Source organism: Alligator mississippiensis, chromosome 3 (genome assembly GCF_030867095.1).
Source record: "Alligator mississippiensis isolate rAllMis1 chromosome 3, rAllMis1, whole genome shotgun sequence".
Lineage (NCBI taxonomy): Eukaryota > Metazoa > Chordata > Crocodylia > Alligatoridae > Alligator > Alligator mississippiensis.
The window spans coordinates 297,903,443-297,928,476 of NC_081826.1; the positions used below are offsets into that span (position 1 = coordinate 297,903,443).

The 25,034-nt window shown below is 45.6% G+C and overlaps 1 protein-coding gene across 10 annotated transcripts in view; it reads left to right on the top strand.

Annotated features, from left to right (window-relative positions):
- The window catches only part of CELF4 (CUGBP Elav-like family member 4), an 860,601-nt gene that overhangs the window by 508,406 nt on the left and 327,161 nt on the right, over positions 1-25,034 (top strand). The window lies entirely within an intron of this gene.

Consider the following 25,034-nt stretch of genomic DNA (forward strand, 5'->3'; position numbering starts at 1 on the left):
GCCTGTTTGCACCAAACCTAGAAATGCAGCGGCGAAACCCCTCCAAGGGAATCCCTTGGGGTATCTCTGTCTCCAGTATACACCAGAGAGGTTTCACCATCACGTTTCTGGATTTTGTGCGTGCAAGCTGGAGGGGATGGACAGGGCATGCCCAGGCCACGCCACAAACCCAGTGTAGATGCACCCGACAGACCCCGCCTCTACTCTGAAGGCTTAGCGTTTTCATAGACATCGTGCTGGTCCTCTACGCAGGAGCCAGCTTCACCCATCGGAGACATGTTGCTTAAGGGGTAAACCAGGAGCCTGCAGAGCCAGTGTCCCTGGGTTTGCTGCAGACTGATTTAATTGGAGTACTGAGCTATACTTGCCCTCTTTCCTGGCTTGTAAAACAGGTCTAACACTGCATAAGGATTTTGTGAGACTCAGTTCAGCAGAGATTTGGGGATCTTTGAATGGGAGATACTGTGGAGGGCATTTACTCTTGTCATGTCCCAGATCAATCAAGACAGGATGTCTTTTCTAAAACACATCTTCTTGCGCAAATAGAAGTTATAGGCTTGATGCAACAATTATTAGGTGAGGTTTTTTAGCCTTCCTTGTACAGGGGGGGGGTCAGGCAAGAAAACCACAATAGTTCCTTCTGGTCTTCCAACCTCTGAATCAATGCGTGACACCTGCCGTGCACGGCTTTTCAAATGGATATTACAGTGAATACCGCACAAATGCATTATATTATCTTTGCTCTGCCTGTGAGGTATCATTTCCTGCTATTAGAATTTAATTATATGTTTGCAGTTCTATAAAAGGAAACCGATTTGTGCCCTGCAAGGACCTGACACAGTGTATGGCATGTGTCACAGTGTAACACTTTTAATTTCCTTGCTCTCCAAGACCTCTGCACTCTTGCAGCATCTTTCAAGCGAAGGATCTCAAGGTGTTATTTTCCTCTACAAACACGAATGCTTCAAAACTTTGCAGAGCCCGTGTGCTGTAATGCCCATCCTATAGGAGGGTAAATGGAGGTGCAGAAGTGAAGGATAAAAGACGGATGCTTAGGTGACCACAGAGAGGCATCTACATTGATATTTAGACGTGTAAATAATGGCCTGGTTTTTGGAGGCACTGATCTGGAGGGCTTTTTATCCTCATTGATGTCAATGGTAGCTGTGGTTGCTCAGTACCTATTTAGATATCTGTATGAGGAACCAGGAGTTCAGCTTCAATGCAAAAAAAATTGGCTTAAGCAGATGGACCAAGGCCACATCCTGAGCTCACAAATGCCTCCCCAAGATATTAGATCATATTTCTCCGTATGTGTACACCGTTCCTTATCTAGAAGTATCTCCATCCACCGCAGCAGACTGCAGTGTGTGTGTTGGCATGTCTGCTTTGAGTATGGAGTAACAAGGGGTTTTATTTTCTGGGATTTGGCCACAGTTTCTGCCTATGAAGGGTCCACAGCCCGATCTCCAGTACTAGCATGTCCCCCGGCACCAGGTGTATGGGAGTGAGGGCTGGGTAGCTGGGTCCAGCGAGTGCCGGATCCACTCCTGGCTGCATCCTGACCTTGAACAATTCATTCCCTCTCTCTCTGCTTCCACCTGTGACATGGAAATAGTGACGTGCCATCTCCTTTGTCAAGGGCTCGGAGATTTAGGGGGGACCCGAGCCGCACAAGAGCAGCGTTATTTCTAGCGCGTGATCCCGACAGTGCGAGCGGCATAAACAAGATGCCCGGTTGCAGATGGTGACTTACCAGACACCTTTGAGGGCTTGTTCTGATGTTTTTGCTGCTCTGAGATAGATTATTGATTCTCTTTATCTCGTGTTCGTCTTACAAAGCCAAGGTGATGAGCATCCTGTTCGTTTCAAGAGCACTGGTGCTATTTTTCCACTGCTTCAAGGGACACCGAATATAATCCAAAATACCTTCAAATAAGCAAGAAGCGGGCAGATTGGGTTAATGTCGGGGAGACTGATGACTCCTGGCATAGCTAAAGAGCAGGGGAGGATAAGAAAGGTGCAAGAACCTTATCACCAAAGCAGATTGGGAATTTTTCTGATGAAACTTTCCTTTGTGGAAATGTGCCAGTTCATTGAAATTAAAACTTTTTTTTTTTTTTCTCCATAGGGAAAGGCCCATTTCAAATATGTTTTCTATTGAAAGCAATTTGGGGGCGGGGGAAATGCTTTGGAATTGTTAAAAACATCTATTCTTTTCTACAAGCAAAATTCTGGCTTTCCCATTTGAACCAACTGCTTGTTTGGAAATGAAAACCGACTCTCGGAAAACGAAACGCAACAAGGTTTAAAGAAGGGTTGAAATCCAATCGGAATAGGGTTTTGTTTGGATTTTTGCCTCGTATAAAATGATCGAGATTTCAATTTTTTTATCCCAGTCCTGGGCAAGATTTTTTATTTTTTTTCCAACATCTGGAAAGTGGTTCTCTCAGAATAGTGGGGAATGCATTTCCCTCAAAGCTATACTCAATACTACCATAAATGCTGGAAGCACAGTGGTTTTGTGGACCTCTGCAAGGTATGCAAATCCTCTGGGAGGCCTAAGGCATTGTGATGGTGACATTTCTAGTTCCTGTGATGCTTCGGAGATGTGCATTAGTGCAACGTGAAATGAAGGTGCTCCTCGTAGGCAATGTTGGGTCTCTATCAATGTTTGGAGCCCCCTGTGTAAGATGTCCACCTGGGCCCCATTCCTGTAGTAATGTGCACGGTAGCCACAGTCCTTTTAAGCATATAATTTGTCCTCCTGGCACCCTGGTGATCGAGGAGGTTGTGATGGGGTAGGCTGCTGGCCAGTAGTATCCAAAAGGGGAAAATTTCCCAGCCTTTGCAGGCTCCTGGTGGGAGCCCTGAAGGATGGATTGAGCTCTGGTTGGTGACTGCGGCTCTGGGCATATTACAAGAAACAAAATACATAAGGTTGAAGCAGAGCAGTTATTTTCCCTTCTGTTTGATTCATTATTTTGAAACATCCCCCTTATTTGCTTTCTTTTCCCTAACTGAAACAGCCCTGATCTTGCAACGCTTCGTGAGCCAGAAGGCTCCCTATACATCGCGTCCTATATGCCTCCCATCTGGAACGCTTCTATTTTTGCAAGAGCATGAGTCAAGGCTGGCTGCATCACTGGCAGTGCTTATAAAAAGCTTATACCACCTTGGAATATCATGGAGTCTGTAAGGGTCGCATCCATGGTGGATACTGCAGGCATGTTCTCGCCCAGAGGCGAGTTAGTCTGGTTTTGCTTCTGTCCATCAATAAAACCACATGTACCATTAGTCCAAGCATGTAGGGATTAGAAAGAGAGAGAGATTGCAGCTGATTATCTTTGCAAAACCTCTAGAAATGACCCCAAAGAGTTTCCCATATATAATAAGCTTACAATTTTCATGACCCTTCAGAGGGGAACAAGGGTCAGGGGGCCCGCTGATAAACTGGGGATTGGTTACAGGATGCTGTCTAGCTGTGTAGGGCTTCAAGGTACTGGACCACAAACCCTAGCATCCCAGCCTAATGCATGACTGATTATTGAGTGGTCTGTATTTCATGCTCATGTCACTTTGATGGACATGGGCAAAGGAAGGAAATCTTTCTTTGGTGTCATTTATCCCGATACGGGCACATCTGGAGGCAGCTCTGGATTCCAGATGTGCCTGCATCCCCTAAGCAAGGGGATGTTAAGAACTGAAGGTTTAGTTGGGTTACTTGTGTTTGCCTACCTATATGCATTCAGGTGTCTAGAAACCGGTGCAGTTTGTAATGCCCTCAGCAGCGCTCATCGTTCCCCATTATCTAGGTAGCTGCATGCTCCCTGCATGTCTCCATTGTATTGGAGTGCCGGTGGCAGCTTATTTGGGCAAACTGAGGTGGTCCCTGGGAGACAAAGCAATGAGGGGTCATTTGATGCAGCGCCCTAGCCTAGAACGGAGGAGACCTGGGATCTATTCTGGTTTTGAAGTCAGCTACTGGAGGACTTTGCCCACCCTCTGATCTACACCCGTTTCCCACCAGGCATTGCATGTTGTCTACTTCGACTCATATTTTTTGCAGCTGGGTCTGTTTCTCCCCCTGGGTTTGCACATTGCCCAGTGAAAGGGGCCTGATTGTAACAAGGACAGCTTTCGTACTATCAGGACTGTTCATGAGTTTAATAATGAAGTCCCGTGAAATAAGCTCTTTTCCCAACCCATCCCTCACGACTGGGGGGCCAGCATGACCGCCATCTCTGTAACAAACCCCAGGGCTGAATGGCACTTGAAGGAAAACTCCCTGCGCTGCCTTGCACCGGGCACGTCTACATATTCATTAATGCACCTTAATTACTGCACATTTAGCTTAGGGCCTCTAATAAGATTGAACGCGTGATAACTAGAGTTACTGCGCAGTAGCGCCAATGCATGGTTTTTTTAGTGATGTTTACTGCGCATTAGCCTAATCACACTGTGCAGTGGGTTAATAACCGTGATGCTACTGTGCAGTGTGATTCGGCTAATGCGCAGTAAGCGTCTTGTGTAGACGCACCCATCGTGACCAAACTGGACACACCCCCTCCCCACACCTGTACGTACAAGGAGGCTAGCCCCTGTTCGCTGTCTAATCTCAGCTGCCCAACATGTGTCACAAAAGGACTAAAAAGGCAATAAACAAGCGCTCTCCCGAGCGAGCGGGAAGGAGCCACAGAGGGTCGGGGCAGAAGAAAAATCCCTGATTGAAGGCCTCATAAATGTAAATGCCTTGACAGAAAGGGTGTCACAGCCCCGGGAGGCGATTGCACTCAGTTTTCCAAGGCATTTATTTTTGAAATCACGGCACCGGAGTCCTCCAAAAGCCGGTCCCTGGGTTTGCGTTTTCAATCAGTGAATATCAGGTTGTCTCTTTTTATCTCTGCGCTCGGATGTGCCAGGCTTAAATGAAACCTCCGAGAGAGCAGTGCTCCAGACCTCCGAAACCACTCATCCCTCCCGCCTCTCCCGCTGTTTACTTATGAATCCCCGCGTCCTCCCCCTACCCCCACGGTTCTCCCCTTGCCCGACAAATCCCCCCCACCCCCTCCCCGTGTTTTATTTATTTATTTATTTATTTTTTAACATCCACTAAGTCAATCAGCTTCAAATTATGGGTCCCAGAGACAGATGTTCGGTGAGTCATTTAACGGCACGAAGTTCTTCAGACGGTTTGCTTTTCCACCTCCTGTTCATTTAAAGCATCTTTTGAGGCTTATTTTTCCTTTTCAAAATGTCTTTAACTGCCGCACGCTTACTCCCACTGGGCAGTCTAATGATGTTGGACACAATATGTGTGAACATCTCTTCGGAGGCTATGTCCCGGAGGCTACATTCTTGCCTATAAAATCATTGTTTATTTAGTCCTCAGGCCTAAGAACCATCTGCAGTCCCCATGGCTCCTGTTGTTTTTAAAGTCCTATTAAGTTTCTCCCCTTCTCCTCCGAGCATTATTTTATTTCTAAACAGCCACAGACAACTTCCTGTCACCGCCGCTTTCTGCCAGGCAAATTAGAGATGACAGTTTCATTCTTTTGACGGTGGCAGGCTCGCCGCCGATGTTATTTAATGGGAAGACAACTGCGTTAGAGAGAGGGAGATTTAAAAGAGGAATGGATTAAACGAGGGGAGGGGAGGGCAGCTGGGGACCTGGTGTGACTTTTGCTCTTCGGGAAAACTTGGAAAAGCCCGCTTAGAACGGGAAAGGGTCAATGAGTGTTGACGGGGTGTCATCATTTCCTTTGGCAAGCCTCACAAACTTCTCTTTTTTTCCTCCTCCCCAAGTTTCCTGTCCTTCCCACTATGTCTTTGCCTTGGTAGAGCACGACTGCAAGCCTGGAAGACCGCTCGGCTTTCACAACCTGGCGCGGTGGGGGTGAGGGGACGGGGTCCACCCTCGGCTATGATGGCTCAGGCCAGCGACTCCATGCATTTCAGTGCAGAGACTCTGAATTGATCTCAGGGTATCTGAGGACACCATTTGATCTGCATCAGAAAGCCGGCAGTGTGAAGCATCCAAATAAGTGGTATTTCATAGATTCATAGATTTCATAGATGGGTATAATTGCCCACCGGGGAGTTCACGTTTCATAAGAGCCGTCTCATGGTGCAGATATGGCTTAGTGGCTCCATCCTCTCCTATCCCGCTGTAGAGGACACACGCCCGTGTGTTGAGCTTTCTCAGCAGCTGGGCCATAGGAGGGTGGAGGTGGTTGCACTGGGACTCAAAGCAGTCGGTGGCCAGTGTTAGGTCCTTCCCAGCCCCTTACAATCTTATGAATGAATGAATGACTAGGAGCTGGAGCTGTGAGTTGCCACTAGAGGCCGGGTGAGCCAAGACAGGCTTCTCTCCCTGCTCCATGGGCAGGGCTGTGAGAGATCCTGGGATACTGGAGGACTTCAACTTGGGCGGGGAGTGGACACACCTTAATGGAACAGGAGCTGGGTAGCGCGGATCAGAGATAATCCTGCCCTGCTTAATCCTGCGTAACTTTAAGCCACATAAGGAGCGCTTCACACCACTTCAGGGTGTTCATGTGCAGGGGTTAAAAGCTCCAGGAGCAGCCCAAATTATTGTGTCACGAGGTCCTTGGCTCGCAGAGGCTAAGAAGTGAGCTGTAGCCACCTTGGCTGTCCCCTGCCCTGAGCAGAGGTCAAGTGCAGCTGAGCATTGGGGCAGGGAGAAGCCCATGCATGATGAAGCTCTGTCTCCACCCTGGGTGATACCGGACCATGAAGGGTGGATCTTCCAAGATATGGAAGGTGAATCCCACCCCTGGCCCTGGTTTTGGCAGCATGGTCCAACTTGGCCCTGCGTGGTGTGCTTGCCATCTGGCTGAGGGAGGCTTTGCTTATCATGGACAGTCCCCTCCTGTATCCCCCAGGGATGTCTGGAGATGTGAGTTCTCATCTCAGATCTATCACTTATCTGTTGTGGGATGTTTGAGAAGATACTGCCCCCCCCCCCCAATGCTTTCTGTGTATCCTTTTAAACTGGGACTGGCTTTCAGCTATGAGTCTGAACAGATTTTAGCCCAGCAGGGCCCCAGTCTAGCTGAGGCCTGTAAATACTGCGGTAAAAAATAGTCGTTATCATTGCTGGTGTTGACTAGTAAAGTGGGATAACATATTTTGGAGAAGGAGTCTTGGCCAGTATCAGCAAACTGAGTTTAACGGTGCAAAGTGGATTGCCCAAACCCAGGTAAGGGATGGATGTGATGTCATGGGAGTGTTTTCTTTGGGATTGTGTGAAAGATTTTAGTGAGCCTAGGAGCAATAGGAAAATAAGATGGATTTCTCTCTGGTTTACGTACCAGTTTTGCACAGAAATGGCTGGGATTAGGGAAAGCAGAGAAGAGAAGACGAAGGGGGAATAAATAGCAACCCTCAACTCCCTGCAGGGGGTTGCAAAGAGGATGGAGCTGGACTGATCTCAGTGGGGGCAGATGGCAGGACAAGGAGCAATGGGCTCCAGTTCCAGCAAGGAAAGTTTAGGTTAGATATTAGGACGAATTTTCTCACTAGGAGGGTACTAAACACTGAAACAGGTTTCCCAGAGAGGTGGTGCAATCTCCATCCTTGGAGGTTTTTAAGACCCAGCTAGACAAAGCCTTGGCTGGGGTGATATAGGTGGGGATGATCCTGCTTTGAGCAGAGGGCTGGACTAGCTGGGACCTCCTAAGGTCCCTTCCAACCCCAATTTTCTATGATTCTGGGGGACAGAAAGGGAAATGGTTGAGGGGAGAGTTGCTTGATGTACATGGTGGCGAGTCAGAATCTGGGTTCTTGGTTTAGCCCTGCCTCACTGGACCTGAAAAAATGGACCTATGTGACCCTAGGCAAGTCAACAACTTTGCTGTGCCTCAGTTTACCTACCTGAACATTGATGCAGTGGTACTTCCCTAGTTCAAAGGAGTGCTGCGAGGATCAGTTCTTTATAAAACCCTTTGAGATTTTTTTGCAGCAGATGGAGGGGATAGGTATGCTCTTATGCATTTTGGAGGCAGGACTGCATTGGAGTAACGCTGCGGTGGCACAGTTACACACTCAGATGTCAGGACAAGAGATGAAGGTTGCTGCATTGCTTAAATTCTGCCTAGTCATGAATATGCATTATGATCAGATCAGTAGGCCAGATCCTCACTTCTCAGAAATTGGTGTAGCTCCACCAGCACGAAGCAAAGGACGCTTGAAATTATATTGCTTTGAGTTACATGAGATATAGCAACGCCTCCTGCAGTGAAGACTGTTGGTGGGAAGGGAGCTGTGCTAATAGGGATCATCTGAGGACCTGACTCTTTGAATGATCACAGACAGTTTCTTCGACAATACGATATTGCATGACGCAATTGTTTCTGCAGCTGTAGGTGTGCATCCTTGTATCTCCCAAAAGCACTCTGTCTCCTCATGCACTTACACTGTTCTTACTGTCATAGTGGTCCAGCCTGTCTCTATTGACTTAGACAGCTTCTCTTTTCTCAACGCCGTGTATTTTAATCATCTAGACTGCTCCTGTACAGCCTGCAATTTCTTCTCAGACAGCAGGACAACCTGTCTTGGGTGCAGTTCACGGGGGATGTGGATGTTCGACTACTAACAACTCATTAGGTGACCTGCATTCTCCAGTACATCATTGCTCTTTATTTTGTGGCTGTATTTATTGCATTTACTCACATACGCATGCACTTCTTCCCCAAAAATCCCAAACTGGGGTGCATGTCTTAAATGGGGAAGTTGGCTTTTCTTCACTGGACGAGAAGCATGGAGACGCTGTACCCTAATGGCTGCCAAAAGGGGTGAGACTATTCTCTGACCCAGCAAACAGACAGGGCAGTGTCTAGTGTTAAACCTCTCACCGCTACTAAGGAATTGGCAGTACCTTTTGGCTAAGCAGCTACAAGCTGGTACCAATTCCCTAGCAGCTGTGGGAGGGCTAAGACTAGCTTATTCTTCAAGCAGCCATTGAGTTGGGTGATGACAAGTGAGCTTCTTCCAGTAATTGGTCATGACATGGAAAAAAAACCTTTTTCTTCTACATTCAGCCACCCCAAACCATTGTGCCTGTCTTATTTGTGGGTGTGTGATATGCAAGAGAATACAGGGATCTGTTTTGTATTGTATTGGGACACTGCCTCCAAGTATTTAGGGGTCGGACTCGATGATCTATTGAGGTCCCTTCCGACCCTAACATCTATGAATAACATCTATGAATCTATATTAAGTGATGTGACTAACTTCTGCCCTTTGCCATTCAATCTTTCCTCTTCTTCTCACAAGGGCACGGGAAGAAATTGTGAATCCAGAAGACTGGATCATTGGGTAGGGTTTTGTTTGGAGAGTCATTTGTTCACTGAAATGCTCTAGATGTCTATTAGAGAACAAGGCCTGGTGGCAGTGTGGTTAAGGTGTCTTGCTATTTCTCCAGAGCTGTGACTTCAAGTAGACCTATGTCAAACGTTGTCCCCAGGTTGATCCAGCTTTGATTCCTCAGCAGTCAAAGATGGACGGACTTGAGGTTACTGTATCCCTCTTTTCTGTGTCATTGGCTATGGACGCTGGTGTTTCTTAACCATCCCAAGGTGATGGCTTCGGGGAGGTGGGGCAGGTTGAACAAGCATGCCTTTCAGTTTGAGCAAGAGGTAGGCAAATTTGAGATGGCATTTAGGTGCTTTTCCATTGGGGAAGCTCTGTCTGCTGTTGCAAGCCTAAAAACCCCCAGAGCAGGATGAGCAGGTGCAGAGCACCCGCATCTACCAGAGCCAAGTGTCTGCTCTCATGGCTGACACGTATCCCAGGTGGATGTGGACTTAGGAGGATGGGTCCAGGCTTCTCTGCTCATCTGGAGGCTCCCGGACACATGGGGCAGGTTGGGAAGCCCAGAAGGCATGAGTGCTTTGGGAAGGGAGATATTAGCCATTGAAACAGGTTGTCACAGGATGGCAATAAAACCAGGTTTGTGAAACATTGCTGTAAAACCATCTGCCTCCTAGGATTGATGTCAGGCAAGATGCCTGACTCCAGCATGGTTTTCTTTTCAGGGCTCACACAGCAGCATCATGGCTATTTCTGAGCAGGATGCCAGGGGCCAAAAGGACCATCCTCTTGGGTTATGCCTTGGTCATGGCTTCCCTTCTACTATCCCCCATCATAGTAGCAGGCAAAGTCATGTCATTATGCGTGGTTATTAAGGGGCAATTTCTGTGACAGGCCCTGTCTCTCTTGTGCATACACATTATGATACAATCCTTGATACAACCAGTATCCCTTTCTCAGTGTCATCTTTATAGGAAAAGTCCCACCGAAACCCACCGCATCTGAAGTATGGATGGAGAAGGCACCTTGCAGACTAGGTTGGGTGTTCATCTGGACTGTGTGGAAGAGATGAAACAGTAGTTAGGGGTGGGATGTAGGTTGTAGCCATGTTGATCTAAGGACATAGGCAGACAAGGTCTGTTGGGTATATCTGATCTCTTGTATTAGACCCAACTCAAATAGTTGGAAAAATTCTTTGCAAAGAAGAATTTTTTTTCCAATTGTTTTAGTTGGTCTAATTTAAGATGCCAGATTTACCCAAAGTAGCTCGTTTAGCTAGGGATGGGGCATTTCCATTGTAACACTGGGCAGTGAATCGGAAGTAAAACCTCAGATAGTCTCATCAGCTTTCCAAATGGGTGACACCGGTGTTTGCAAACTGGTTTGGGTCCTGGGAGGCCTTCCCGCTCTGCTACAGACTCCTTACATGACCTTGGGTGAGTTGCTTGATCTCTCTCAGCCTCCGCTTGCTGTCGGTAAGATGGAGATGCTAGCATTACCCTGCCACAGAAGGCTGAGGCTATGGGAAGGAGTGGTGGATAAGTACCGCAGGGAGAGGTGATGTATTTCTGAGCTGTAATATTCTCCGCTTGCCGTTCAGGATGACACCCTGTGGACGCTGCCCTGTGAAACGGGGGCATGCTGACGGAGGCAGTGAAGCGGATCTGCTCCACCAGGCCGCCGACTGGTTGGCATGCCCTCAAACAAGCTTCCCTGTATGTGAATGATGGCTCCATGCCCCACAACCAGTTGTTTCCTTTAGACGGGGTGGGGAGAAATTACTTTGAGCCAGCACAATTGAACCGAGACAGTACTTGGATGTGACTGCAATTAAAGCAGAAGGTCTTTTAGATGTAGGGAAGAAATTCCAGCTCGCAGAGTCCATGGAGAATGCAGTATTCTGTAACCACAGAGGCAGGCATACATTATAAATACATCTGTAACTACTGGGATAGGTGTGAAAATGTAATTAACTGGAAACCTGCTGAGTTTAAATGGACTTTTAGTTGTTTCAGGGGTTTTATTTTCCCCTTCTTATTCTTCTTCCCATCTTAAGTTAAGTTTAGACTTGTGGTTCTTCCAACTCCCACTGGCACAGTGTAATTTAGCAAAGGTTGTTCCAGTAGAATTTGAAATTAATAATTTCAAATAGGCAAATCAATGATATTTAAAAGCTCCCTCCTGTGTGTTTGCATAATCTGAACAGGTATAAGAGCTAATCACCTCTTGCCAGGAATGAGCAGTTGTTATAGGCGTTAAGCAGCGCTATGGAGGTTTTGGGGGGCAACACCGTGTTTGCTGTCAAATGGCTGTGCATCTAGGGGCAGGTCAGTGTTTTTCATTCATTTCAGGCTGGTGAAAAGTAACGTGTTGTTTAAGCGTAGGGTGGAACCAGCAACGCTCAGCCACGGGCCGGATGCTTTTGTGTCGTGACAACATTTGCAATTACAAGGGAGGGTAATGAAAGGATCGGGATCAATTTGGGACAGAAAGGGATAGAGGATCTTCTTAAGGAGAGGTCCAGTTGCATGGTTAGTGAAGTGAAAGGTGCTGGGCTGGCTATCATGGCTCACCTCTGAGGACCCCAGGAGTAGTTTGTTGTCTAGGGGGTTTCTGATGGCACTGCCAGCAACACCCAGTTATCTACTGGAAACTGTCTTTCCCAGTAAAGAGGCTCTTTGCCCTTCAGATGGGGTTGGCATTTGGTTTCTGCCCAGGTGGGTCCCATCCCTGTAAACACACACCCACATGGATCATTTCATGAGTACCAGTAGCTCCATTTAATTCAATGGAAGCGCCAATGTGTATGAAGACAGGGTTCTTCGGGTAAATCTGATATCTTTTATTACACCAACTCAAATAGTTGGTCTAATAAAAGATATCTGAATGACCCAAAGATCCTTGTCTGCCTAGGTCTTCAGACCCACACGGCTACAACCTACACACAGTGTGTATGAAAACACCCACCCACAGGAGCTCATCAGAGCTTCACTTGTTTTTAAGAGACTTAATTTGGTGACAGGAAGGTTGAGAAAAAGGTATTTCATTTCTTGCGGCAAGAAAATACCTGCGGAAAAGCAATCCTATGAAAATGGACGCTAAGAAAGAGACCGTGCAAACAAAAAAGTTGCTGTTAACTTTTGAGATGTCCCTCTCAATGCATGTCAAATCCTGCACCCCCCAACTCCACACCAACAGGTGCCAGTTCAAGCCATTTGGACCTGTCAGTAGCTCTGTCCCACTCTCTGTCATCTCATCTTAATGAGCAGAAAAATAACCAAATTTGCAGTCGTGTAAGCTGAAAATCTTGAGTTATTCTAATGTTTCGTCGCATGACTGTGCTAGTTCCAGTCCTCCACCCTGCCACAGCCAAGGGCTTTAGGCACATGCATAACTTTCAGCAGAGGTTTCTCGTGCCTAAAGCTATGTTCTTACTGTGTCTTGGTGGATCCAGGCCTTAGGAGTCTGACTCAAGTCAATGGAAAGACTCTCGTTGCCATCATTAAATGGTGTGTTTCATCCTGGTGGGATTTCAGGGCCAAATGTTAATGTTTAGCTTGTTTGGGGTTTTTTTCGTGGAAAAAAGGACTTCACTATAAAAGGGCTCCATTTATTCTATCAGCAGAGACACGAAATCATGGTACCAGCTTAGTAGAAAGACTCACTCCTGGAGAGGTCTGGGGACCCCTTTACCATTTGGATCTCTCTCCTTTCCATACTCTTTTCCTGGAAACTCTTGTTTTAGCTCAGGCATCACTTCTTTTGGGCTGGGGAAACTAAAGGGTCCTTACTCCCAACTTGGGTCCACTCCTCAGAAAAAAGCAGAGCAGCCACCCAACTGGATCAGCCCCGTGGATCAGCCTAGCATATCCAGGCCTGCACACTGTCCAGTACCAGTGTTACAATGAGAAACACTGCAGTAACTTGCTTATAAAGAGGTCTTCCTCCTTACCTGCATCAGTAGGGTGTTGGTCACTACCATGAGTCATAAGGGTCCACATCTCTCTCATATATATCCTTTCAAATGCAGCTGCAGATGTTTTTATGATCTATTTAGATCATTTATTTATGATCTATTTAGATATCTAATCCTCTCCCCAAACCTCCTGCACTCTTGGTCTCAGTAATTCTTTGCAGCAAAGAGTTCCCCAGATCGTGGGTGCACTGAGTGCGACAGCATCCTCCACCAAGCACAGTGCATGATTTGTTGTCTGGTTCAGTGTTTCCCCCTGTGCTTCTGCATGAAGAGATCCTGCCCAGTGCTGTCTTATGTAAGGCAAAAAAAAAGGACAGCTGGCTGCGCTGAAATACTCTTTCAACAAAGTTCCAAGAAGGAGGAAGACTCTGACATTTGTATTCTCCTTGCAGCATCTCTTAATAATTTAATTCCCATTAGAAGTGCCTGTGTTGTAGGGGGGAAAAGATTTATAGAGAGATTTCACTCCAGGTTGGGTTTTTGTCTTTCTGTGTTTTCTTGGCATTTATCATGCATGTTTTAATTTGGATCGGAGTCTTGCTACCATCTGGTCATTATTGCAAAGAAATATTCATTTTCTCTGAGTGACATGGGCTTCATTCATCATGGAACTAGCTGATTGCCCCTTGATTTTTTTTTTCCCCCTCCCTTAGACTGGAGTATCTTTAGCCTTCATTTCAGGAACGGGCGTCACAGCACTTAGGGAAGTTTGCAAAGTGAACAACATCTGGCGCCTTCACAGTGCAGCGATGGAGAAAGCACAGGGCCTGATTCCTTCACTGGCTTTCAAACCCCTGGGTTTGCACAGAGCTTTTCACAGGGGGCCAGCTGCAGCGTGGGAAAGTAGGAAGCAAACAGAAAGGGCCGGAGATCCCCTAACAACCACGTTCACCTTCCTCTGATAAATGCTGCCAGCAGCAAATTGAAACCCCGAGGAGAAAGACCAGTGCTTTTCTCACCCAGGGCTGAGAGGGGTGCAGTTTCCCCCAAAATATCGCATGGAAAGTCTCTACTTCCAAGCAACGGTTTGCAGCTGCTGTTTGCCTGTGATCGCCTCCTCCTCACCACTCCTTCAATTCCTCCATCCTTAAGTTTGCTGGGAGATGTGTCTATGTGGGAGGGCTCTCCAGGTGTTGCCTGGGACTTTGGGGGAAACGGTATCACATTGCTTTCCAAGCTGTTTAGCAAGTTCCCTACTTCATACAAAAAATATTCACTTTGTACATAGTGTCACCGAGCAGAGACTATTGAGAATGGGCCTGCGGGCTCATCAGCAGTCACAGAAACATTTGATAGAAGCAGTTGCACACAAACACATCCTTGCCCAAATGAATGCATGGCTTCAGGCTTCTCCTTTCCCTTTAGGTGATTTAATTTTTTTAATTTTTTTACCCCACATTCTCAGGCAAACTTTAATTCAGCTCGATCATTCTGCAGACCTATCCATCTGGCTAAAGAAGGGCCTGTCGTGTGCTTTGTTGGTAAAGTGACCTTTGTGACACTGGGCACGAGAACAAGGGAGTCATTTGCTACCCTGAATGTTGGATGCACACAGAGGGCTTGATTTAACAGCCGTGCATAAGGCAGTGCAAGTCAGGACAGACCCCTTTGCCATCCTTTAGACGCCCTCACTCTCTCCCAATTGCTCTATCACGTTGCCGAAGCGCACACAGATTCCCATTTAGATTCACTTACACGTTGGCAGCTCAGGAACGAGTAGATGTGTTGGAAACCAGATCAGCCTAGGTTGGACTATCTGAGCTGCGCTATCATATGCATCTCCTCTGAATGAGGTCCCAGTGCTCTGGCATGTTAGCGGGATGGAAGCTGGGGCAAAATACAGTTTTGCCTCTGCCAGCTGTTGTCAGCCATGGAAATGAGCCTATGGTTTCTGGAGCCTTTGGAGAACGGCATGCCTGAGCCAGTTTCAAATGCAGCAGCTGGCATCCTGGGCAAGCAGAGGGAATGCTACAACCACGCGGTTCATTTCTGAGTATCTGTTCCAATGCAATTGTTGGAGTAAGGAAGCCCAATTTTCCTGTGGCATGGCCAAGACTGAACTAAATACCTTTGGGTAGAGCAAACTCAGGATACGGTAGCACCATCAGGCACCGGTACGCAATGTTGACTTTTTCTAGCTAATCTCTGGGTGTATTTCACTCTCGCAACGTACCGCGGCGATGTTTGCACGTAGCACATTGAACGCTCATAATTGGTCAGTGTTGTATTGTACTAGTAAAAATGTTCTGCTAATGCACTAGTTCTACTAATGCACTAGTAAAAAAGTGCTAGAGGGCAGTGGGTGGACAAAACATGTCAGAACAGGGGGAACGGCGATTTTAGCCGTGCGCGAGAATACACATCACAAAAGTTTCACGGTAAAATTCAACCTGGTGGAACAATCGGCCACGGTACAAACGAAACGTTGTTGGAGGTGGTCTAACTCACTGTGATAAATCAAAACCTACCATGATAAAGAAATTCAACGTGTATTTTCACACACGGCTAACCTAGTGAAACAGCGATTTGGGGCGCCGGTTCGTAACGTGTATCTAAACAACACCCCTTGTTCCCAAGGGCCCATTAGGATGCTGTTGAGGATTGAAATAGCATCCATGCTGAGCAAAATAGCTTCCATACCTTCCTACCGAAGTCCTGGACTTGGGGTTCCTTCTCACCCGCGGGGATCTAAACCGGGATAATTCCTTTGACTTTCTTGGAGTTGATCTTGATTTGCACTGTATACATTACAGGAGAAAAACAAGGGTCCCTTCCCTCCTTTTCATCTCTCCTCTGGCCCAGCTCAAGGTGAGAAGAGCAAGAGACTCAATGCAGGGGCTGAGGCTGACAAGGGGATTTATAGGGCCCGGGCAGTATAAATAGAGGGAGCCCAGATGTTGTGGGTGCGCTCTGGAAAGTCTGTCCATCCTCTCTAGCGATCACACCAAGCATTATTTTGTTTCTTTGGAATTCATTTTGTGACAGTATCTGCATGAAGAACATCTGCTCCCTCCAATCCAGAGCTACAATTTGAATAAATTATCAATATCTGGCAGCAGCCCGTTATTAATGGCTGGAGTTTTATAAGATCCTCCAGTTTAATAATACCAGAGCTAGCGGTTGGCATTCCTCCCAGAGAGACTTGTATTTGTCCTATTTTATTCTGTTCTTTTATTTTTTCCCCCCTTTCTTTTCTGTTTTCTCTTCGAATCTGAGTATCATCAGATGATTTTTACCGTGCCTCTTGGCTCCAGAAAAAAGCCATTAGTGTCCTATAAATCAAAAAGAAAAATGACATCCTCAAACTTAAAAGACTCCCCTGAGTGTTTTGCTATTATTACCTGTACAAGGTTGCACATGTGGCTTCAGAAACATCTTCTTCCATCAGGAGTCATCAGGTTCTGAGATTTCTCACTTCCATGCAAGAGACAAGTTTTATTAACTTCCTCTTCAGCATATACCCTGGTAGTTAATGATGCAGTACACCTTTGAGGTGTCCTAATGTAGGCCGTTTATCAAAAACTGCAACTGCGTATAAATAGGACCGGGTTCTTTCAATATGATAAATCCGAGCAAGTACAGGGTTGTTCTACATCTCTCTTTTAAGTACAGTAGCTGCCTCTAATTGCATCATTTGACTTTCATGGCAAGTTCTGACAAATCACCTTCCAACTGAGGGCCCCTCCCCATACACACGTGCAGGCACATCCACGGGGGAAAAGCACTAATTATTTCTCGGTGCATTCACTGAGTCAGCACAACCCACAAAACTTGTGCTTAAGTCCCATCGACTCAAGCAGGGCTTAAGTTGTGCTCAAGTAGGGGCCTCCATGCGTCATCCCGCCCTGATGGGAGAGAATGGCCAGTCACGTTGACTTTGATGGTGTGGAGTTTACTGGTGCACTTAGGTAACGCCGATATATTAAATCCCCTTTACTTCACTCAGGTCATGTTTATTAGGTTAACTCAGTAGGCCAGCTCTCAGTAGGTTAACTCGGTAGGCCATCACTCACTGTACTGCCCCACGTACACTGCCGGTTTAAGCAAAAGCAGTATAGCCAAGTCTGTGCAGCGCTGCCAGTGGGCTAATTAGCACGGGGGCCGGCTAACTGGCACTGGAACTCAGTAATGTGAATTATCCCACCCGTACCACTGCACAGACATGGCTACCTTGCTCCAGGTGTGGGAAGCCAGCTCTGCAGAGCAGTGCAGTGTGCTGCAGAGCACTGTTCCTGGGTGCAGGAGTAGATACAGCCTTCATGTTTTCCAAGAAGAGTAGGGGTGGTTGCACTGAGTCCTTGAAACCTGTGCTACTGTCTATTGGAAGAAGCACAGTAACACTCAGCAGGTGCATCTACATGAAACATTTGTTGCAGAGCTGATTAATTAGCTCTGCAGTAAAATCTCAGTGTCTACATGTGCGGTGCTCTTAGGCAGGAGTAAATGAATTAACTCCACCACTGCCAGAGTATTGCTATAAGTAATCCTATGGTGGGGTTATTTACCCTGCTGCAATGCACGTATAGACCCTGATGCAGCTGGCTGGGGCATGAGGGTGCTTCAGTGTGTGGTCTGCCTGCTTCCTAGCCCAGCACCGGAGCACACTTGTGCCCCAGCAGCTCCACCACACCATGCCGAGCCAGGTCAAAGCAATCCCAGGCTAGCCCCCTGCTAGCTGGGGCCACTGGGCCTCAGCTCAACATCCTGTGGTCCCAGGCACACGTGCAAACACGGCACTCAGGAACAACACACCAGAGTTTATTCCGCCACATTAAATGCACATGTAGATGTGCCCGGGGATGTCACGTTTGGATCAGGCTCCAAGTGAAGAGAAATTTGCATTATCCCACAGGGGAAAAGAAAATCATGCCTACAAATAGAGCTGCAGTGCAGGTAGGTTAGGGCTAAGGACAGTAGACTCCAGTCGTCACTGTTGTAACTTGTTACGAGCTGGAAGCGTGCTGGAGCTGTACAAAACACAAAAGGAAGGCAGTTTTGGCAGGATCCTCCTTATCCTGGTGCACAGGCGTGCTGCACACTTGAGGCAGTCAGCTGTCTGCGGTGCATCAATCGTCACACTCGCACCTCGAACTGTCCTTTACGCCAGTCTTATAGAGTGGGGCATTTAAGTGTCCAGCTCCAGAGCAAATCCTAGTTTGTTTAATCCATAAATTGTACGCTACTTTCAATCTACCTGTCTATCAACCTACTAGGGCTGTGCAAAACAGCTGTGTTTTGTTTTGGTTTTGGATTCAGCATTTAGGAGGGACAAGTGATTCAATTCGGGCCACTGTCCCTATTCGATTTGGCCAAATCCGTTTCGGAGTCTCGACACTGTTTTGGAGTTTTAGCCATGGGCTCTAATGGGGAATCACTAAAATGCCTTTAACTTTGTCATTTCATGCCTGATTTAGATGAAAATTGCCAGGATGATAGCCCTTTCTGAGGACATGAAGCCTGCCATGTTTCAAGGAGATAGGTATAGGGGGTTTTGTGAAACGGCACCTCAAACTGTGCAAAGCAAAACTCATATCACTTGCCGGCAGCAGCAGCATGCTGCCATCCCTCGTGCAGATCTGGGGTCTCTCCCCTGGGACGGCTGCGGGGCTGTGCCAGACTCCTCCCAGGGGTACGGGCTGCCATCCCTCCCCCGGGGCACTGGGATTGGAAGGGACCTCAGGGACAGATCGCAGACACTGGCCAGCTACACAGTCAATATGTGAGCAGTCCTTCCCCCCTTCTTCCCCCTCCCTCTTCTTAGCTTCTGTTTGCCTGCAAGCCCAGCTCCGAAATGCCGACATTTTCCGAAACGTTTCGGATGGTTTCATTTCATTTTGGAGGTGTTTTGGAGACTCCCGTTTCAATTCAGGTTTGGCGTTTCGGGCGCCGAAACACCTCCGAAACAAAACGGCTGTCGAAATTTCGCACGGCCCTACCACCTACCTGCGAAGCAATGATACTCAACTAGTGCCCTTTGAATGGTGCCACAGGATGCCACACAGTGTTAGGCACACAAAAATGATGGACAAGATCAATCCAAAGCATTAAGGACGTACTGACTTATTGTGGTCTTTCTGAGCTCTTTGCAACAGAAGCATTCCTCTAGTATTTTTTTCTGTAGTCCAAAACAGAAATAATACATACAAAAAACATACAGTAACTAAGATGTGGCAGGTTGCAAAGGGTTCCCTGAGTCTAGCCCAGGTGAGCACCGCTGCTCTAAAAGCTGGATACTGCTGAATAGACAGGCTGCTTTGCGTGCCTGTCCTTATTGCAATCAATGTGGGACTCAGCTGTCTTGCACAGATCCCCCCCACGTGGAGGTATTTACAGGACCGGCACTTCAGAGCTTGCAGGCTCAGCAAGACAGACACCAAGTAGACAGGACACACTGACCAGCTCAGAGGAGAGAGTCACTATGAGCATGGCTGTATAGCTATTTACATACACACACAGGTGTATGGGCCTTAAACACGAGGGGAACGATGTGCCATCTCTTTAAAACAAAAATCTTTCCTAAGGGATGACTCAATCTTGATTTGTCCAGCCTCGGAGAATCTCCAGCCGAACGCCGTGAGACTTATGGGTGAACAGCAACTCCGAAAAAACACACCCATGTTTTAGGCTTTGGGGTTTTTTCCCTTCTATATGGGTTGTTACAAAATTGAACCACCCAAAAATCTGATTGCCTTTCCAAAAAAAAAAAACGTCAGCCGTCATCTCTTCACCTCCATTTCTCCATCTGCACAATCCTTGTCTCATGCAGGGCTTGTGAAGATGAATTAGTTAATTATGTAAAGTGCTTTGAAGATGAAAAGTGACATCTGAGTGCCAAGTATTACTATTAATAACAAAAATACACTACAGACCAGATTTTACTTACACAAAAATGATTATAGAGTTCAAACAACGCGGGTATGAGCCAGGGGGGAGCACAAGAAAAAAGATCCTTATTTTTTGCTTTAATTCATTAAAAAAATTCAGTTTGCATCATTGCAAGACTAGATTGTACCACAGTTGCTAAAGCCAATCTAAGCCTTTTGTGAAAAGCTGTGTCGTTTTGATCTACCCCTGCTTGTATTTTCAGTGTGGTCCGGGTTCAACCCACTGCTTCTGTATAGCTAAAGCAAATGGAGAGTATGTACCTGAAGCATGTCATTAAGCCATTCCCTGTTCAACAAAGCACTTAACCATATGTTTAAGTGCAATGGAGCTAAACAGCGCTACTCACATACTTAAAGTTAAGCATGTTTTTAAATGCTTTGCTTAAAGCTATAATTTTCAAAGGAGTTAGGGAGTTAGGCACCAAAGTCCCAATTCATTGGGGGCGGAGTGTCTAATTTTCAGAGATTCCTTTCAAACTTTCAGCCTCCGTGCTTTGCTGAAGTGTGGCCTATACACTGAAAGAAAATCTTAAGAGAAGAGTTGGCAACTGTACCAAGGAGAAACATAACCAGGTTTCAGGTAGCCCTGCGCTGACTCAGAAGACAGCCTTGGTAGATATATCCTAGATCTCAAACAGCCTAATTCACACTCCATAGAAAGTGATGAAGAGACTCCTGTGTGTATCAAGGAGCTTCAGAGCAACCCTTACTCACTGGCTATATATGAGAAATATCCTAATAGTAAAGATTCCCAAAGTAGATGATGAAACAACAGTTGTTTTATGAGCCCTGCTGCAAGCATTTATCCCTTGATCGAAAAAAAATATAGGAAAAAGGGTTGGGGGGAGAGGAAAAGACTGTTAAATAGGATCATACATGACAACTGAAGTTCTCAAAAATTAAAAAAAAGAATAACAAATCCCAGACAGTGTCAGCGTAGCATTTTTTATGGGAGGGGAAGGGTGTTCTGTATGCCACATGTACTGAGCTAAATGTAATACCTTTGGAGAATGAAACAATTTGTCAGGATACATATTTTTGGTCCATTTTTTTTCCCCCTCTCTCCTTGCAAAGTTGGAGGAAGTGGTATAAAACTGGCTCTTAGGAATATCACACCCAGCTTTTTTTATGGCAAACTTATTATAATAAGGATGTTCTCTGTCGTTGTCTGAGAGATTTATTTATTGTATCTCACTTTTGAAACTGCTGGTATTGATTGTTTCAAGAGGTTGCCTTAAAAGAAAAGAAAAGGTGGGAGGGGGGGGAACCCAAGAATGAATAGAAATGACCGTGTTGCTATCAATTACTTCATAATGAGATGTGAGGGGAGAATTTTAAACATTATTCCTAGCATTACGGTGGAATAAACAATATATTTACTGGAAATTATTCTCCCATGATAAATGGGATGCTTTAAAATGTCATCTGCTTTAATGGGGGTCTTTCACAGTGGCAAAGACACACATTGCAAATCACAATTATTTTTTTGTAAATGAAAACAATACTCATTGTTTATGCCACAGAAGGAAACGAATGAATCATATTTGCAAGGAGCTCCAGTCTGATGGCAGGGAAAAAAAAAATAATCCCAAACCTTCCAAAATATTCTGAACACAACTGCATTTGCTGTGCTTTTTTGTCTGCCCCCCCCCCCCCCCACTTTCTATCTCCTTTTTTTGGTCTCTGGTTTTATTCCCCCCCCCCTACACACACACACACACCTTTATTGCACTGCAAAGATGCAACAGAAGTGATTGTAACACTGGCTTTCCACCACCAGCACACACACATACATATATCCACACACCTCTCCTCTTATGTAGAATAGGGAATTGGATATTAGTCACTGAAGTTTCTAGCTATGACAGACAGTAATTTACCATTTTATTGTGATTCAGTGCCTTGGACAGAGGCACACAGTGCCTGTCAAGCTGTGTTCATCACTGACTGTAGAGACAAGCATTGCTTGTCAAATAGTAGAGCCCTTATAATGAGGACACCTAGGTGTAACATAAAAGATTCACAGGCAAAAGACTCCTTATGTAGGGCTTAAAACCTCTAAAGCAGTATGAGCTAGTTAGATAATACACAACTTCAGAAGGGACACAGAACAATGTTTTCCTCTTACATCGATTAGGCATGCCAAAAAAATGTTATCAGCCAAATAATATGTAAGCCTTTATATGGAAAAGATGGAAAGGATACATCTGTATTATCCAGCACTATGAAAGAAGGAAAACTCAAACTGATGTGCAAAGGGGGAGAAAGATCTTCTGCCTTTCAGCAAACCTTTTTGGATGATCTCTAATGAGATTTCATGCGATTTCCATTTGTCTTCATTTCCAGGAAGCTTAGCTCGGCGCGGCGTTTTTTCATACAAAGGAAGTTAGAAGTGGACCGATAGGTTCGAGCAGGAGCATCATGCCATCAGCAGCTGTCACGGGGCAGGAAACTGTCACCTAATTGGAAATAATGGTCCTGATCCTAACCGGTGTAAACTAACACAGGCCCATTGTCTTCAATGATGTGGTGCCATATTATCTCAGCTGAGGATCTGGCTTACTCTATATATAGTAGGCACGCACATTTCAGCTTCATAACAATGTCTCTCTCGCTCTGTCTCTGGCACAACCCTGGTATCTGTGTCCATCCTCTAAAATAATTCCCCTTTGTTGTTTGGCTAAATTTTTCAGGTCTCAAAACTGAGAGGCAAGATTTGTAGAGCAAAAAGGCAATAGCTCATCTGCAAACATGGGCCTGGGTGCTCTTGTTGCTCACGTAGCTCAGGCAGCTCGGAAAGAGCCAAGATCTGCAAGACTGTCACGAGCGCTGATATGTTAAGGGGCAAAATGAGCTTGATCTGACTTCAAATTCTCTGCCCACTACTGTCACAAGAACTGGCTTTTTGAAGAAGAGTAAGGTTTACCTGGTTTGACTATGATGAGCACAATTCACCCCATTAGGGCTTATAAGAATATCCCTTTAACATGGAATAAACCTGTTTTGTGTGTGTGTGTGTGTCTACATGTGTGAGAACAAGAGAACACATGCAAGAGTTTAAATCAAACTTTTGCTTGGTGTGGGGAGGGGGAGAGGGAGAAAGTTAAAAATGACACGACAGATATTTCATTTCTATCCTAAAATGCAGATCTAATAAATGTCTGTTTTCTGCCAGAATAAACCATTGCTCAGTTTTCACGGGCCAAACACAAGGTCCCGCTCTCCTAGGGCAAGGAACAACGCTACTTTTGGGGCAGTGATTTCAGCAGCGCGGACAGAAGTGCTAAATTATGTGCCTGGCTGGAAATATTTCTGGCTGGAAATTACACCACATGCTTTTTATGCTTCCTGATTTGCACAATAATGTAAGTATATATAAGATCATCTGTTTATAAGAATATCAACATTTATATAGTATTGGCCATTGTGGTGTAGAAATCCATCTCCCAGCTCAGTTTGGCATCTCATTTGCAGGGAAGATTATGTTTTCTTTTAAGTATAGCTAGAAACACAAGCCATTTATATTAGGTACTAATATACATTTAGAAAAGTGCATGCTCTAATAAAGGTGATTTAAATATATTTGGAAGCCAAGCAGCACTTGAACTTTTATATTGTCAGTGTCAGATATAAATTTGAATATTAGTGAAGCTAAACTGATTGATTGAATTACTTTGAGGGAAGGGTGAGGCGCGAATATGACATTTGAGTTGCTCTTATTGCAGTTTCATTTGCTTTGGTGGGAAGTGGAACTGCCTGCAGATCAAAGATACCCAGGTAAATGTTAGCGCTATTTTGCTTTGTCATTCTGTGACTATCTTCTATGCCGACTCCCTACCTTCTGCCCCGCCCCTCCAAAAAAAAAAGAAAATAATATGCAAAATTGAAAAATGGTGCTCACTGAGGGGTTAAAAGACATTTGAAATTTGAAAAATATCGTAAAGGTCAATTTCTGCAGTAATTATGTTATAATGCTGGAGCTTTTAGGGAATGCGAAATACAAGATTAATATGTTGCCAGATGGAAAGTGGCAGAAGACTCTATCTTTGTGCGTGCATGCGTGTGTGTGTGTGTGGATAGGTATAACTAAAAAGCAGCTGGCATTGTATCAGAGTCGGGTTTTCTTTACAAATATAGGGGTAATCTGATACCCTTTATACTCGCATAGACCTGTCACTGAGATTAAGGACAGCATGCCTCAAGCATGAGCCAATGCTAGGGTAGGAAAGGGATGCAGGCTTATTATTATTTTATTATTATTAACTTGATTTGAAGTAGTATCTGCAGGCCCCACGTGAGAGAGGTCTTTGCTGCGCCAGGAGCTGTAGAAATGCCTAAGACTGCTTATGTGTTTTAAGTTAAGCACCGATTTTAGTGCCAAAATATTCAAGAGAAAGGGAATATTATTCAGGCCTGAATTTCCAAATGGGAGCTGAGGTGGAGCAGGATTGAGTGACGCTATGAAGTCTGCAGGAGGAATTCAGCCACCTTAACTGCAAGACCTTTCTTTCTCTCTTGTTTTATTACACGCTCACTCATTGCATACTCCTTGCAATGCTTTGTAACCTCTCTGTGCCTCAATCTACCCATCTATAATCTGAAGATAAAGACATTGGCACACCTCTTAGAGGTAGTCCAAGACTTATTTAAATTAAGGCTTGCAAGACATGTTCAGATCCTTGGATAAAAATTGCTATCTAAATGCAAAGCTGAGCAAGAGCTGACTCCAAAGGAGCAGTTGCTGCGTCTTTCTTTTTGCACACTATGTGAAGTAACCGTATCACCACATAAGATTATTTAGAGAATTTAGGAAGGAATTTCCAATAGGATCTATTAGAGTT